Consider the following 14,018-nt stretch of genomic DNA (forward strand, 5'->3'; position numbering starts at 1 on the left):
AATTCAGCTCGTTCATTTCGTTGCATATACTTTAGTTATAGACGAACCTCTCAAAACAGTGGTAATTATTTCACAAGATTATGCTCTTACAAGAAAAACGACACATTTCTTTTAAAAGTTTTTAGACCTTAATGTATTGATGATAAGGGTGACATTCGAATCTGTGGATTAAATTAATGCCTGCCGTTCAGCAACGCTAGGATCTGAAATCTGAATTATAAGCAGCGCCACTACATTTCCACATTAAGGGAAAAAAAATCCACAAATGAAAGAAGTTTGTAGTTTAACCTGAGCGAATAATATTTTTAAGCACATTTATGATATTTTATTCCTATTAGAAATGAATCATATATAACATTTATTTATTTACTGACGGCACAATACACAACACACAAAATACAAGTATATAAAAAAAACATTCTTGAATGAGTAAGATAAAGGAAGAAAATTTATTGAATCTTTATATATTACGCATTTCAAATGTTTATGTACGTTATGGCTTTAAAGAATAGTTTTAACGCGAGTCAAAAGAATAAGCCTAAAGCGTTCTTTGTTTGCTACGAAACCCTCAGAGCGAACGCTATAAACTCGTTTGTTATTTTGTGCGACAGACGCTCGTATTCATGGCAATTTTACATACGGTAGACGGTAAAAGTTGTATGCAGTAATATGCTTTTCAATTCAAACTTTCCAACGAGCATATCAACGAAAGAAAATTGCAAATAAATGGCTCCGTTCCGTGAATTTCAGTTTCCTGCATTAAATCGATAGATCTTTGAGTCTCGGGCAAAAGAACTGAGAATACAACTTAGCCTTTAAGTCACAACCACTTCAACTTAGACAGACTTTGCAAAGAGATTTCTTAACTCGATCTCGAGTAAACTTCAAGTAACAGGAAGAGGAAAACATAGGAACCTTGAATCCGAGCTCCTGTCACGTAATAATAAACAAATAATAAACCAGAATTTTACAAACAGTTTTTAAAAGAAATAGTTCTAATTTTTTTATTTTCAAAAATATATTTTTTTAACATTTTGCCGTCCACTGCTGGACGAAAGCCATCCCTATATATATCCCTGGGTCCCTATCCTGGGCAGGATCCATCCTTTTAAATCGTCGGTCCACCTCGCCACAGGACGTCCTACACTACGTTTGCTTATAAACTACTAGTTCTATAAATAATCTATTTGACAAGCAATTGATATCAAGCTTACATTGCTTAGTTTATTATTTATAATACAATTAAACCTTATCACAAATTATCATGTAAAAATTTACTTGTGTGATAAGTTTTTGTAAAACATCAGGGAACCCGTCCGTTTAGTTCACGCAGGAATAAATTCTCAGTTACCCATCTGCTAGCCGTAATTGTGTGCGATCTATACTCCAATTAATTTACGTTGTGTATTCGGTAAACATATCCGGAAAACCCGCGTTGTTGATTTCATCGTCACCGCTGCAATACACGGGTGAAAGAATGACCGACCGCTGGGGATTGAAGTGCAATCGATATCCCGACTGCACAATATCGATATACACTCGTCCTGTTCAACTGAAATAATTAGTCTGATGAACTAAATCGCACTGTACGTATTTCTTGTTAGATTTTATATAATACATAAGTGAATATACTCTTGATTTTCGTCTCTTTTTTAAACGATAATCATGTACAATTTCCTAAATAGTTTAATTTAATTACATTTGTTTTTAAATTTGGAAGATTTTTTGCTCTGAATTCGGTTTAATGGAAGACAATTATCTTCACTAAAACGTACGAATCTTCGTGATTATAATAAAAATGACGGATCAAATAACACAAGGTTACGGATGCTATTGTAAGGAAAATATTGTTAATATTATTATTTTTAAAATATTAATTTTATGTAATTAATGAAACATTTTGAAACTACCGCGTCGACCGACTGCTTAATTGAAAATTGTCATTTAATTGTACGTGTTGAAATGCGGCTCGTGGTAATGGGGAGTATGGGATGAGCGCGGACATCGACCGCGTGATGCTGGCTTACAGCCCTAGCCGGAGCCACCGCCCCCTTCGTCGTAGCTCATAACTATATGATCCTCGTTACTTTGTGATTATGAATAAGAAATTGAAGTAGTAAGGACTGGAATATTATTCATTTTTAGGACCATAAACTTGAAACAATGTGATTCATTATTGGCTGAATTAATTACTAAACAATACTCAACTTTTTAAAAAAAGAAGAAACACATTTGATTTACTTGCACAAGGAACATCAGTTCAGTTAATGAAATTAATTAATTAAAATTCTGAAATTATATTCTAAGGCTTTTTTTTAACTTTGAGATTTGTGTAAACGTCTGTCAATCGTGTCTAGACAAATATTTCCGTGTCCGATCTGTGTACCTTTGTTTTGTTACGCTTTTTGTCAGTATATTACACTGAGTATGACGTAGTCGACAGATGAGCCTGGCAATAGTCAATTCCATATACAAAAAACGTATGTTCAGTTTAAAAAATGAGCATGTAGCTTTTAAAAAGTCTGGCTTTAAATAATCTGGACTTTTAGGCGTACTAGCTAATTGAAAGCCGTAGGCAAAATAGCGTCCAGCGTAATTTAATGCGGAGTCAGATTTTTGTATTTTAGACAGTGGCAACACTGTTCCGGAACAAATAGATTTTTATTTAATAAAATTCTCGTTTATCCTCCTTATTCATTAGTGTTTGGATGTTTGTTACTTAATACTACTCGAACGTCTGAACTTAATTAAAAAAATGCAATATAAGTCGAATGTTTTTTTTTTTTTATGTCAAAAGGTGGCAAACAAGCAGGAGGCTCACCTGATGGAAAGTGACTACCACCGCCCATGGACATCTGCAACACCGGGGGGCTTGCAGGTGCGTTGCCGGCCTTTCAGGAAAGAGTACGCTCTTTTCTTGAAGGTTCCAAAGTCGTATCGGTTCGGAAAAACCGCCGGCGAAAGCTGGTTCCACAGAGTGGTTGTGCGAGGCAGAAAATGTCTTAAAAATCGCGCTGTTGTGGATTTTCGGACATCTAGGTGGTGCGGGTGATATTTGGAATTTTGACGAGATGTTCGAAGGTGAAATTCAGCAGCCGGGATTAATCCGAACAATTCCTCGGAACATTCCCCGTGATAAATTCTGTAGAAGATGCAGAGCGATCCAACATCTCTACGCAAAGCCAAAGGATCAAGCAGATCGGAAAGGGCTTGATCGTCGATAATTCGAGCCGCTCTACGTTGGATACGGTCAAATGGAAGAAGCTGGTACTGGGGAGCACCCGCCCAGAGGTGAGAGCAGTATTCCATGTGAGGCCGAATTTGCGCCTTGTATCTAGACACGCGGTAGCGTGTCAGCCAAGTTCTAGTAACAGAACTGGCTAGTAGCACCGTGTGTAATATTACACGAACCATTTGGAGCCACTTTTGACCTCCTCATAACTCAAAAACTATTTGACATAGATGTGTCAAATTTGGCTCATATATTAAGACTCGCGAGATACATATGTGTTCCAAATTTCATAAACGCATCTCAAATGGTTATTTAGATATTAACGTCTAAAAATCGTCATTTTTATCACTGACTGACCTATAGATCAAAACTATATCCTACTTCCAGGTGACCTAGAAAGTTCAAATTTGGCATGCAGGTAGATAATTAGGCCAATATAAAGGAAAAAATCTGAAACTGGTAATTTTTTATCATTTTATTATAATTTTTCATTTTATTGGGTCTATAGGAACACTTATATACTTAGTTCCTGTAATAACTGTAATAATAAAAAAATGATGTAAGAACCAGCAATCAAAACTTATGACAGCCGGTCTTCAAGTGGATTTTAAGGTCTTCACGTGAATATATAACAAGTTGAATACCACCCTTAAGTTTTTTAAATCCAAATATTTCCGTTTTAGTACTTATGAGTATAGCCGACTTTCGTATTTATTACGTTATTAACTAGCATTTAGCGCACATCAATGGTGCCAAATAATTATACTTAAAAAAATAATAATAATAGGCATTTCGGTACACGGCGCGCGACGCGACGCCGGAGCAGCGGGTTAGGAGCGTTGCGATTAAACCTTAACGCGGACGTGTCTGAGCGAGTGGCAACCGCGCTCATAAGAATTATTTCAATACCTTCCGATGGAAACTGCCTAGTCTATTCGACTGCATATTTTTTGTTTGAGTATACTAGTACACAACAATAAAAAAGGTTTCGTGAGATTGTAGTAGAGTATGTATATCGTAACTGGAATGATTTAAGTTTGTACTCTAGCGCTACAAACGGGGATCCTTATTGCTTGGAAGAACAGTATCGAGCAAGCATGCTGATGTCAGCAAAGGACTGATGAATGGGTCCAATGGAAAAATAGAGAAGGTACATTGGGGACGTCGATAACAGCAATAGCGCACGTAAAATAACAATTCAATTTAAACATAATTTAATTTGCGAACTAGAAGTCAAAACCAAGTTACAGATATTAAGTAATGTACATATATGTTCAAAGGAAATAATTCTCTATTTGCTTAGCATATTCTACTATTATACACAAATTACAAGGCCTTCGCCTTGACGGTGCTCTTTTCGACATAGGCTCCTCTATATTAAGTAAAGAGCAGGCTTACGTTGGCCTCTCTAGAGTTAAAACCTCAGATGGAGTACATCTTATCAATTTAGGTCCAATTCAAATCAAGACACAAGAGAGCTCTATTGTAGAGTACAACCGTCTGCGCACGTTATACCACCCCTACTTGGCCAAATTAAGTATAAACAGAAAACGCGTAAAAAAAAATCCGGACACTGAATGGGCAATTCACTCGAACATTTCAGAGGTACCTACAAGAAAAATAAGAACGTATCAAAAAAAAGACAATTATACCCCGTAAACGTAGGAAAATAGAATAGCTTAACAAAAACCATTTGGTATTAATTTTGTTATTAATAAGTACCTATTAATAATTTATATACAAAAAGTAGTGATATCCCATCAAAAACATAAATGTAAAAATGAGAGCCAAGTTAAATATTATGATATATACCTTGGTTGTTGACTTCAACGACAAAAGAAGTGAGATCTAAATTTTTGCCAAGTTAAATAGCCCTTTTGAAATTTATTTATAACTACATAAAATAGCATTTCTTCTTATAACTTGGGATAATATATTGTTGCCTAAGGTCTGACTTGGCTAGTTCTCATATAAGAATTATATTATAGCCTTCGTAAGTTCTAAGCCTTTACAAATGAATTATAAACACAAATTAAGCACGCAAATATTCAATGGTACTTGTCTAGATATGAACTCGCAATATCTGGTTAAGATTAATGTTTTCTAGTGACTGGACCATCACAGCTCTTAATGTACGTATATACTAACTAAGCAATACTGAGCTGTCCTCCATTCTTCTTAGATGTTCTGAGTTATAATTTGTTATTCTAAACACAAACTACAAGTTGTGTTTATAAACATATAAGAACTAGCCAAGTCAGACCTTAGGCAACAATATATTATCCCAAGTTATAAGAAGAAATGCTATTTTATGTAGTTATAAATAAATTTCAAAAGGGCTATTTAACTTGGCAAAAATTTAGATCTCACTTCTTTTGTCGTTGAAGTCAACAACCAAGGTATATATCATAATATTTAACTTGGCTCTCATTTTTACATTATGTTTTTGATGGGATAGTCTTATACGATGGGCCGACGTGAAATACTGTCTTGCCTTGCTGAGCACACCGAGCTTTTTGATACCAATTTGGCTTTGCCTTCCAATTGACCGCGGAACTGAATGAGACTCGAAACATCGACGCCAAATATTCCGATACTAGCTGTGGCGGCTAACGGAATGTTCTCGAATCGTGGAGATACGACAAATGGTGTTTTTTTAGCAGTTAACGCGCAAACTTGCGTCTTTTTGGGGTTGAAATAGACTAGGTTTAGCCGACCCCAGTTCGAGACTTTGTTCAAAGAAGACTCGATTTCAGACACAAGTTTGTTCCGGTTTTCTTCGACGACAATCGTTGTAACGATGTACAATAGAATTGGACATCATTACAACGATTATTATTTGCTAAAATAAAAGACAAATTGTTATAATTTTATAGAGGCCTAGTGAAGCTGGCTGGTAATGCACCAGTTGATTCACATTTTTATTAAATTCACGACAAAATATAATATTTCATGTCACTGCTTCCAATCTCAGCGCCGAGCCACTGAACTGTAATACATACTAGACTAGTCTCAGTTGATAAAACTTGCAAGTAAAAGTATTCATTATACTAAAAATATACTAAAGAAAAACAAATTACTAGTACAGTTCTTCCTGACTGACCTAAAAGTCACTCTGGGTCCTTGGGGAATACCTCGTAACCGGGTATTTCCTCACCGGTAGCCGCGACTAACGCCCCAGTCCTTTTGACCTGAAAGGCCAGGGTCAAAAGCCGCAATGGCTCAATTGGTACAAGGCACGAATTTAAACCGATGATTCTGAGTTTAAAGAGTATCTATATAATTGTGCAATCCGGTACCAATAGATGGCGCTAATTGAATTATTTACGTTTCTGAATCGCGCTAGCTAGATGTTTATAACTTGGGTATATGATATACAGCAATCAAAGATAATGAAGTACTTACTTAGTTGATGATTGATATTACAGCTTATTGGTACGTATTTCCTTTTCCTGTTTCATTCAATCAATCTATTCGTTCAGTCAATATTCGATAATACTTTTAACTTTAACTTTGGGCTATAACGATTATCGATATAAGAATTTGTAAGTGGTAGTGCCACACTGCATACCTTCGGGTTGCAGCCGAATGGGCCGGCACGCCCGGGGAAGTACCACTCTCTCACTTAAAATCGGCGTGAAGTGGTAGCTATGTTACCGCGTTTCGTCTGGTATGTGAGAGTACCGGAGGCCCGATACCCCCCCCCCCCCCCTTAAACATGATGGTTGTGCAGAATTTGGTTACATTACCCCAGGAGGGTACCATCAGCGACTGCGGTGGAGAATCCCTCTCTGGGCATCCATGCTCAGGACATACACCACCTGAGCAGGGATGCCCAGGCTGCCCTCCGAATTCTGGGGGGGGCAATTTTGCGCTCGCCACTGTTCGGGGCAAGCGGAGCAGGCATCATAAGGCAACCCCTACCACCCTCACTGTGGACTTCTGCAACATAAGGGGACTCAACTCGAACTTGAACGCCGTCCACTTTCACCTTGAGACGGCGAAGCCGGCCTTGCTCTTTCTTACCGAGACTCAGATATCTTCTCCTGCCGATACGACTTTTCTTTCCTACCCCGGGTATAAATTGGAACATTCCTTTGTACCACGAGCTGGGGTGTGCGTTTACGTCAGAGATGATATCTGCTCTCGACGCCTCGGCAGCCTTGAAGGACAGGACCTATCAATTATCTGGCTGCGTGTAGATTGTGACGACCATCCGCGAATCTACGCTTGCCTTTATAGGTCCCATAGCGGTAATGCCGAAACCGACCGACTGGTTGAGCACGTCCAAATGGCTACAGATTCCGTACTGCAGCAGATCCCATCCGCAGAGATCGTTATTCTTGGCGATTTTAATGCCCACCATGCCGAATGGCTTGGATCGCGCACTACCGATCATGCGGGTAGATCTGTTCTCGACTTCGCTTTAGCATATGATTTGACACAACTAGTCCCCTCGCCAACGCGAATACCAGACGTGGAGGATCATACACCTTCCCTGTTGGACCTTCTGCTGACTTCCCATCCGGATGGCTACCAGGTTATCGTCGAACCCCCTCTGGGCTCGTCGGACCACTGTCTCGTCCGAAGTACAGTGCCGGTTGCGCGTTACTCACGACCTCGTTTCGTGGGCTGCCGCCGCGTGTGGCACTACAGGTCAGCAGATTGGGATGGGATGCGGTCCTTCTTTGCATCCTACCCATGGGGGCAGGTTTGTTTCTCGCCGGATGATCCGAGTGTTGTTGCTGACTCTGTTGCCGATGTGGTACTTCAGGGTATGGAACTATTCATTCCGTATTCTGCGGTCCCCATTGGTGGCAAGTCCCAGCCCTGGTTTGGTCGTTTCTGCAAAACGGCTTCACGCAGAAAATGGGAACGCTACCAAGACTGGGCTAACGCATCAGCGTCTCGTGATGTAAATACCAGCGCAATCAGAAAGGAATATAACTCTGCCTCTAGGTCCTTCAAAAACGTGATTGCTAAGGCGAAGACGGAGTACATTGGCAGAATTGGCGAGAGGCTGGTGCGCCTCCCTTCAGGAACACGTGCGTTCTGGTCTCTCGCCAAGGCTGTCTTAGGGAATTTCTGTCAGCCTTCCTTACCATCTCTGCACAAGGACGGTGAGTCATTGGCCCATACAGCGAAGGAGAAGGCTGATCTTTTAGGCTCTCTCTTCGCAGCGAACTCGACTCTGGATGACCGAGGAAAGTCACCACCAACAATCCCGCGGTGTGATACCACGATGCCGGAGGTTAAATTCCGGCAAAGTGCAGTTCGTAAAGCACTTCTTTCCTTGGATATTCATAAGTCGAGTGGACCCGATGGCATCCCTCCAATCGTGCTACGGACTTGTGCTCCCGAGTTGGCGCCGGTCTTAACGCGTCTTTTCCGGCAATCCTATGCATTCGGCGTCGTCCCGAACTCCTGGAAGACTGCTTTGGTGCATCCGATCCCTAAAAAGGGCAACCGCTCAGACCCGTCCAATTATAGGCCTATAGCCATCACCTCCTTGTTCTCCAAGGTAATGGAGTCCATTATAAACTGCCAGCTCCTGCGGTACCTAGAGGAGTACCAGCTGATTAGCGACCGCCAGTACGGTTTCCGTCGGGGTCGCTCAGCCGGTGATCTTCTAGTTTACCTTACTCATAGATGGGCGGAAGCAGTTGAGAGCAAAGGGGAGGCATTAGCAGCCAGTCTGGACATAGCGAAGGCCTTCGATCGCGTATGGCACAAAGCGCTTCTTTCGAAGCTTCCTTCCTATGGGCTTCCCGGGAAATTATGCAATTGGATTACCAGTTTTTTGGCAGATCGGAGCATCAAGGTCGTTGTCGACGGTGCATGCTCTGACTTAAAATTCGTCAATGCTGGTGTTCCACAAGGCTGCGTTCTATCACCCACTCTGTTTCTTCTGCATATCAATGACTTGTTGCAAATCAGTAACATTCATTGCTATGCAGACGACAGCACCGTAGACACCTCATACACCGGCCGTGCTAATATTTCTCGGGAAAACGTCGAAGAAAACCGGAACAAACTTGTATCTGAAATCGAGTCTTCGTTAAACAAAGTCTCGAATTGGGGTCGGCTAAACCTAGTTCACTTCAACCCCAAAAAGACGCAAGTTTGCGCGTTAACTGCTAAAAAAACACCATTTGTCGTATCTCCACGATTCGAGAACATTCCGTTAGCCGCTACAGCTAGTATCGGAATACTTGGCGTTGATGTTTCGAGTCTCGTTCAGTTCCGCGGTCAATTGGAAGGCAAAGCCAAATTGGCATCAAAAAAGCTTGGTGTGCTCAGCAAGGCAAGACAGTATTTCACGTCGGCCCATCGTCTAAGACTATACAAGGCGCAAATTCGGCCTCACATGGAATACTGCTCTCACCTCTGGGCGGGTGCTCCCCAGTACCAGCTCCTTCCATTTGACCGTATCCAACGTAGAGCGGCTCGAATTATCGACGATCAAGCCCTTTCCGATCTGCTTGATCCTTTGGCTTTGCGTAGAGATGTTGGATCGCTCTGCATCTTCTACAGAATTTATCACGGGGAATGTTCCGAGGAATTGTTCGGATTAATCCCGGCTGCTGAATTTCACCTTCGGACATCTCGTCAAAATTCCAAATATCACCCGCACCACCTAGATGTCCGAAAATCCACAACAGCGCGATTTTTAAGACATTTTCTGCCTCGCACAACCACTCTGTGGAACCAGCTTTCGCCGGCGATTTTTCCGAACCGATACGACTTGGGAACCTTCAAGAAAAGAGCGTACTCTTTCCTGAAAGGCCGGCAACGCACCTGCAAGCCCCCCGGTGTTGCAGATGTCCATGGGCGGTGGTAGTCACTTTCCATCAGGTGAGCCTCCTGCTCGTTTGCCACCTTATGACAAAAAAAAAAAAAAAAAAAAAAAAAAGAAAAAGTAGTAAATTTCGAAGCTTTGTCCGCTTTTCTTAGCAGTTTTAAGCCCCGAACCGTTTGTAAGATATACTTTAAGTCAAAGCCAAATCAAAATATACTTTAATCGAGTAGGTAGACTTTCCAAATTCATTTTGGTTTTAAAAATGATTGATTGTTTAAAAAGTGATTATGAAATTATATTTATTCTTAGAAAAATTGTATATATTTGATTTCATATGTACAGCATGACACATTAAAATAGTTCATAATATAATACGTAGGTAGTTGTCGCAGTAATCCGTTTTCACTTACCATACCGCGGTTGGCCGCACATTTCCGTCCTGCAGACGATTTTCCTGCATCCATATTGAACCACTAATGCCAATGTGAATTTATTGAAGGCTCAATAGCTTCTCTATGTTCGCGTGTAGAATTTTAAATATTTCAAATACGAATGGAAACGTTAAAACAGATGAACAATATGCATAATAATTTTATATTGCCCTGACATATTATGTTAAAACTCCAACATTAACGAGAAATAAATGATAATTAAATAGTTTCAATGTTAAATGTTACAATAGCCGACGAATAAAGAGGTATATATGACCTTTTGGATGTCAACTTTAGTTGATATTAACCTAGTCGAAATTCCGAAACAAAATGAAACATTTGACTATCAAAAACAAGATAAACGCATTTGTCAAATTTCTAATCGTATGAAATATATGGAGTTAATAAAGTGTCAACGCGAATTTAGTATAATTATTACGTTGTCAATATTGTAGATAAATTATTTCAATACGAATCTGATAATGCAAAACATTATTTTGAACGTAGACTTTAAAAATGAAAGATTTTTAGTCGGTCTGGTAATCTACAAGCTGTAGACTATTATATTTCACGTCTGGAAGCTCGGAAGTGGGGACTCAATCTCGTGAGAGGATAATCTCTTAGGCAGACTTCCTCATCGATATTCCACAGGATATTATAAGATGTAGTTGCTCCTTTGTCAGGATTTTTCTCGAAGTTAAGAAAATTGCGTGGTAAGTGTTAATAAAATTTCCCTTTTATAAAATTCGAAAACGATGATCTCTTCGTAACTATATTCCAAAATACTATATTTATTTTGATTATGAATTTCAATACTTCATGTAAATTTTGGATTAAAATTTAAACCAAAATTATGCAACACATCCTTCTAAGCCTTTAATATTTAGGGAAGAATAATATTATTTAGTAATTTTCTTTAAAATGTAAACGCATGTGACACGAATAAAATTACGTAAAATAAATAATTCTTGAAAAAAAAAAGAACAAGATAAGCGAATGCCATTCAGTCAGTCAAAGAAACCGTAAATCGAATGTAATGTGAGATGTTTTCTTAATCCTGTAAAATTTACCGAGTGCGAAGACCTTCCGACGATGTTTTACCCGCCAATACTGTTTGCAAGCTAAGTCTGTGCACTTCTGAGGCTTCGCTGTAACACAGATATGATTCTACTTTTCTTTAAAACAATTAGATACTAATGCCTATTGAACGTGTACCGACTTATGGGACAGTAGCTACCCGACCCAACGTCGTACGTACAACAGATAGGATGATTTCAATGAGTTTTCTAAAGAAAATTTGTAGATATATCCAATGAAATAATCCTTTTTGCAGCGTTGCTTTGAAAACGAAACTCCGAATTCATATATTAAGATTTAAGCTAGACCTCTGAAAATATGCACTATAATAACAGTACAATTCAGTAAGGCATTAGGAAAGTTCCACATCTAACGGATTACAAAACATAATTCTTACAATATTATTCTGATTAGGTACATTGCCCCTTGGCTAACGGACCTTAATCATTCAAAGCTTTTTTTAAAGGTAGTAAAAGTGTACGCTCTTACATTGTTTCATTGCAAGCGTATATAGTCGTTTGTGGGTTTTACAAAGAAAATAAACGTGGTTATAAATCCTTTGTTTCCACATACCCACGTTCTCAGCGCAGAGCTCGAGACGGTCGGTCGCACAAATCAATGTAATGTGTACCAAAGCAATTCCAATGAGAAGCCTCGTCTAGACTCCGACGAGTCAGCCTGCTTCTGATAGCAGTTTAATTAATATTATCAAATGGATTGCAATTAACTTATGTAGCTTTATAACTTTAACAGACTTCTTGATGTTTTAATTAACGCGCCTTTTTTTTTCAAGTAAACCAGTTCCTTTGTTCGTTTTTCTATTTGTTTTTGTTCCGCGGCAATGTCTTGGTGTAATTCTGAATAGTGTTCTGTAGCAACCACAAAATGAAGCTTGTCATTAGCTTTATTTTTATGTTAAGATTAATAGTTGTCTATTTGCTATTTCTTATACTGCAAACAGTATTTCTTTTAATTACACAGTAACGTTTAAGTAGTTAGACCAACACCCAATAGCTACTACATATATTTATCTTAGGCAAGACTGCTATTATACACAGCATTATAAAAACAGAAACCTCAGTCGCCAATAGGAAATAACCTTATTATAAATAAGTATAATAAAAATATTATCCTATTTTATATATTATATGCATTTCTATCTTATTTTTTTTACTTAGCTCATACTCAAAATTTAAAATAAAATAAAATTCTAATTAAAAATATTTTATTGCTTTGGCGCCTTTGCTAATTTTTTAACTAGTATTATTTAAAAATGAATATTGTATGTAGCAAGTTGAAAAAAAAATCAGGTTCATATTTTGAGATAATCAGACACTGACAACGATAGGTAAATGCGAAAAAGCACAGTTTTTTTCATATATTTTAGCATAGAACATTTTCTATGCTGAAATGGTGGAAAAGATCTAAAACAAAATAAAAAGTAACTTTTAATTCAACAACTGGTGAGAAATTTAGGAACTAATTATTGGAACAAGCAGCTTTTCAATATTTAACATAGATGTCGCTGTTCTTATATTACATTTAGAAATGTCACTGTACGAATAATAGTGAAGAAGATTTTAAACTAAGCATTTATATTGAATGACGCTTATACATATTATACTAATAGTTTTAAATAAATCTAAACAAATAATTTAAAAAAAAGACAAAACAAGACCTAATTTACTACTGCACGTAGTCTTAAGAACTTCCAATAGATGGCACGACAAGTGTTCCTTAATAAACAATAATACTGTTATTTTCGTAGTTCGATAAATCATGTGCTTTTCTTTCATATACATGTATTTTAATTTTTATGATTAAATAATAAAACTGTAAGTAAAAATATATTATTAATAAAACTAATTATAGTATCATTTAATATATATATTCCAAATATAAATATATATATACTGCTCAATTCTAGTGTTATTGTCTGGTGTATTGTTATGAATACGGGAAGACGTCTTATAATAAATTAAAAAGATTTAAAGATTTATATTATTATTGGAAATACATTGAATATTGAACATATCTTTATATGTAATTATAATATTTGCGTCTGCTCACAAGCGACGAGGTGGCCGAGTGGTTAAGGCGTTGGACTGCTAATCCAATGTGCTCTGCACGCGTGGGTTCGAATCCCATCCTCGTCGATAAGTTTTTGTTAATTATATTCAAAGTAAATATATTTACTTGTTTATAATTATAATATAATTTATTTCGAGACAATAATTATTAATAGGTTTGAAGAAAGTTTATTATTATTTATTGTAATAATTATTATTCTTTAAGAAAAACAGTTTCATATAAAAGTTTAGGCCAAGCCGAGCATTATAAAAAAAACTACCGTGATTTCGAAAGAACGCATAGCCTGTTCGGTCCTGCGTCAGATCTCAATCAGGCCTAGATAGCTCGTGGTATTCTAAATTGTGAGGTATACAGAACGAGTATTATTCTTAAGCAATAAGCTATTTCT

The 14,018-nt window shown here is 37.9% G+C and overlaps 1 non-coding gene across 1 annotated transcript; it reads left to right on the forward strand.

Annotated features, from left to right (window-relative positions):
- The first annotated feature begins 13,613 nt into the window (after nt 1-13,613).
- Trnas-gcu lies at nt 13,614-13,695 on the forward strand. Its single transcript has one exon. It is a non-coding gene; the product is annotated as a tRNA-Ser (tRNA).
- Nucleotides 13,696-14,018: the final 323 nt, after the last annotated feature.

Source organism: Vanessa atalanta, chromosome 1 (assembly GCF_905147765.1).
Source record: "Vanessa atalanta chromosome 1, ilVanAtal1.2, whole genome shotgun sequence".
Lineage (NCBI taxonomy): Eukaryota > Metazoa > Arthropoda > Insecta > Lepidoptera > Nymphalidae > Vanessa > Vanessa atalanta.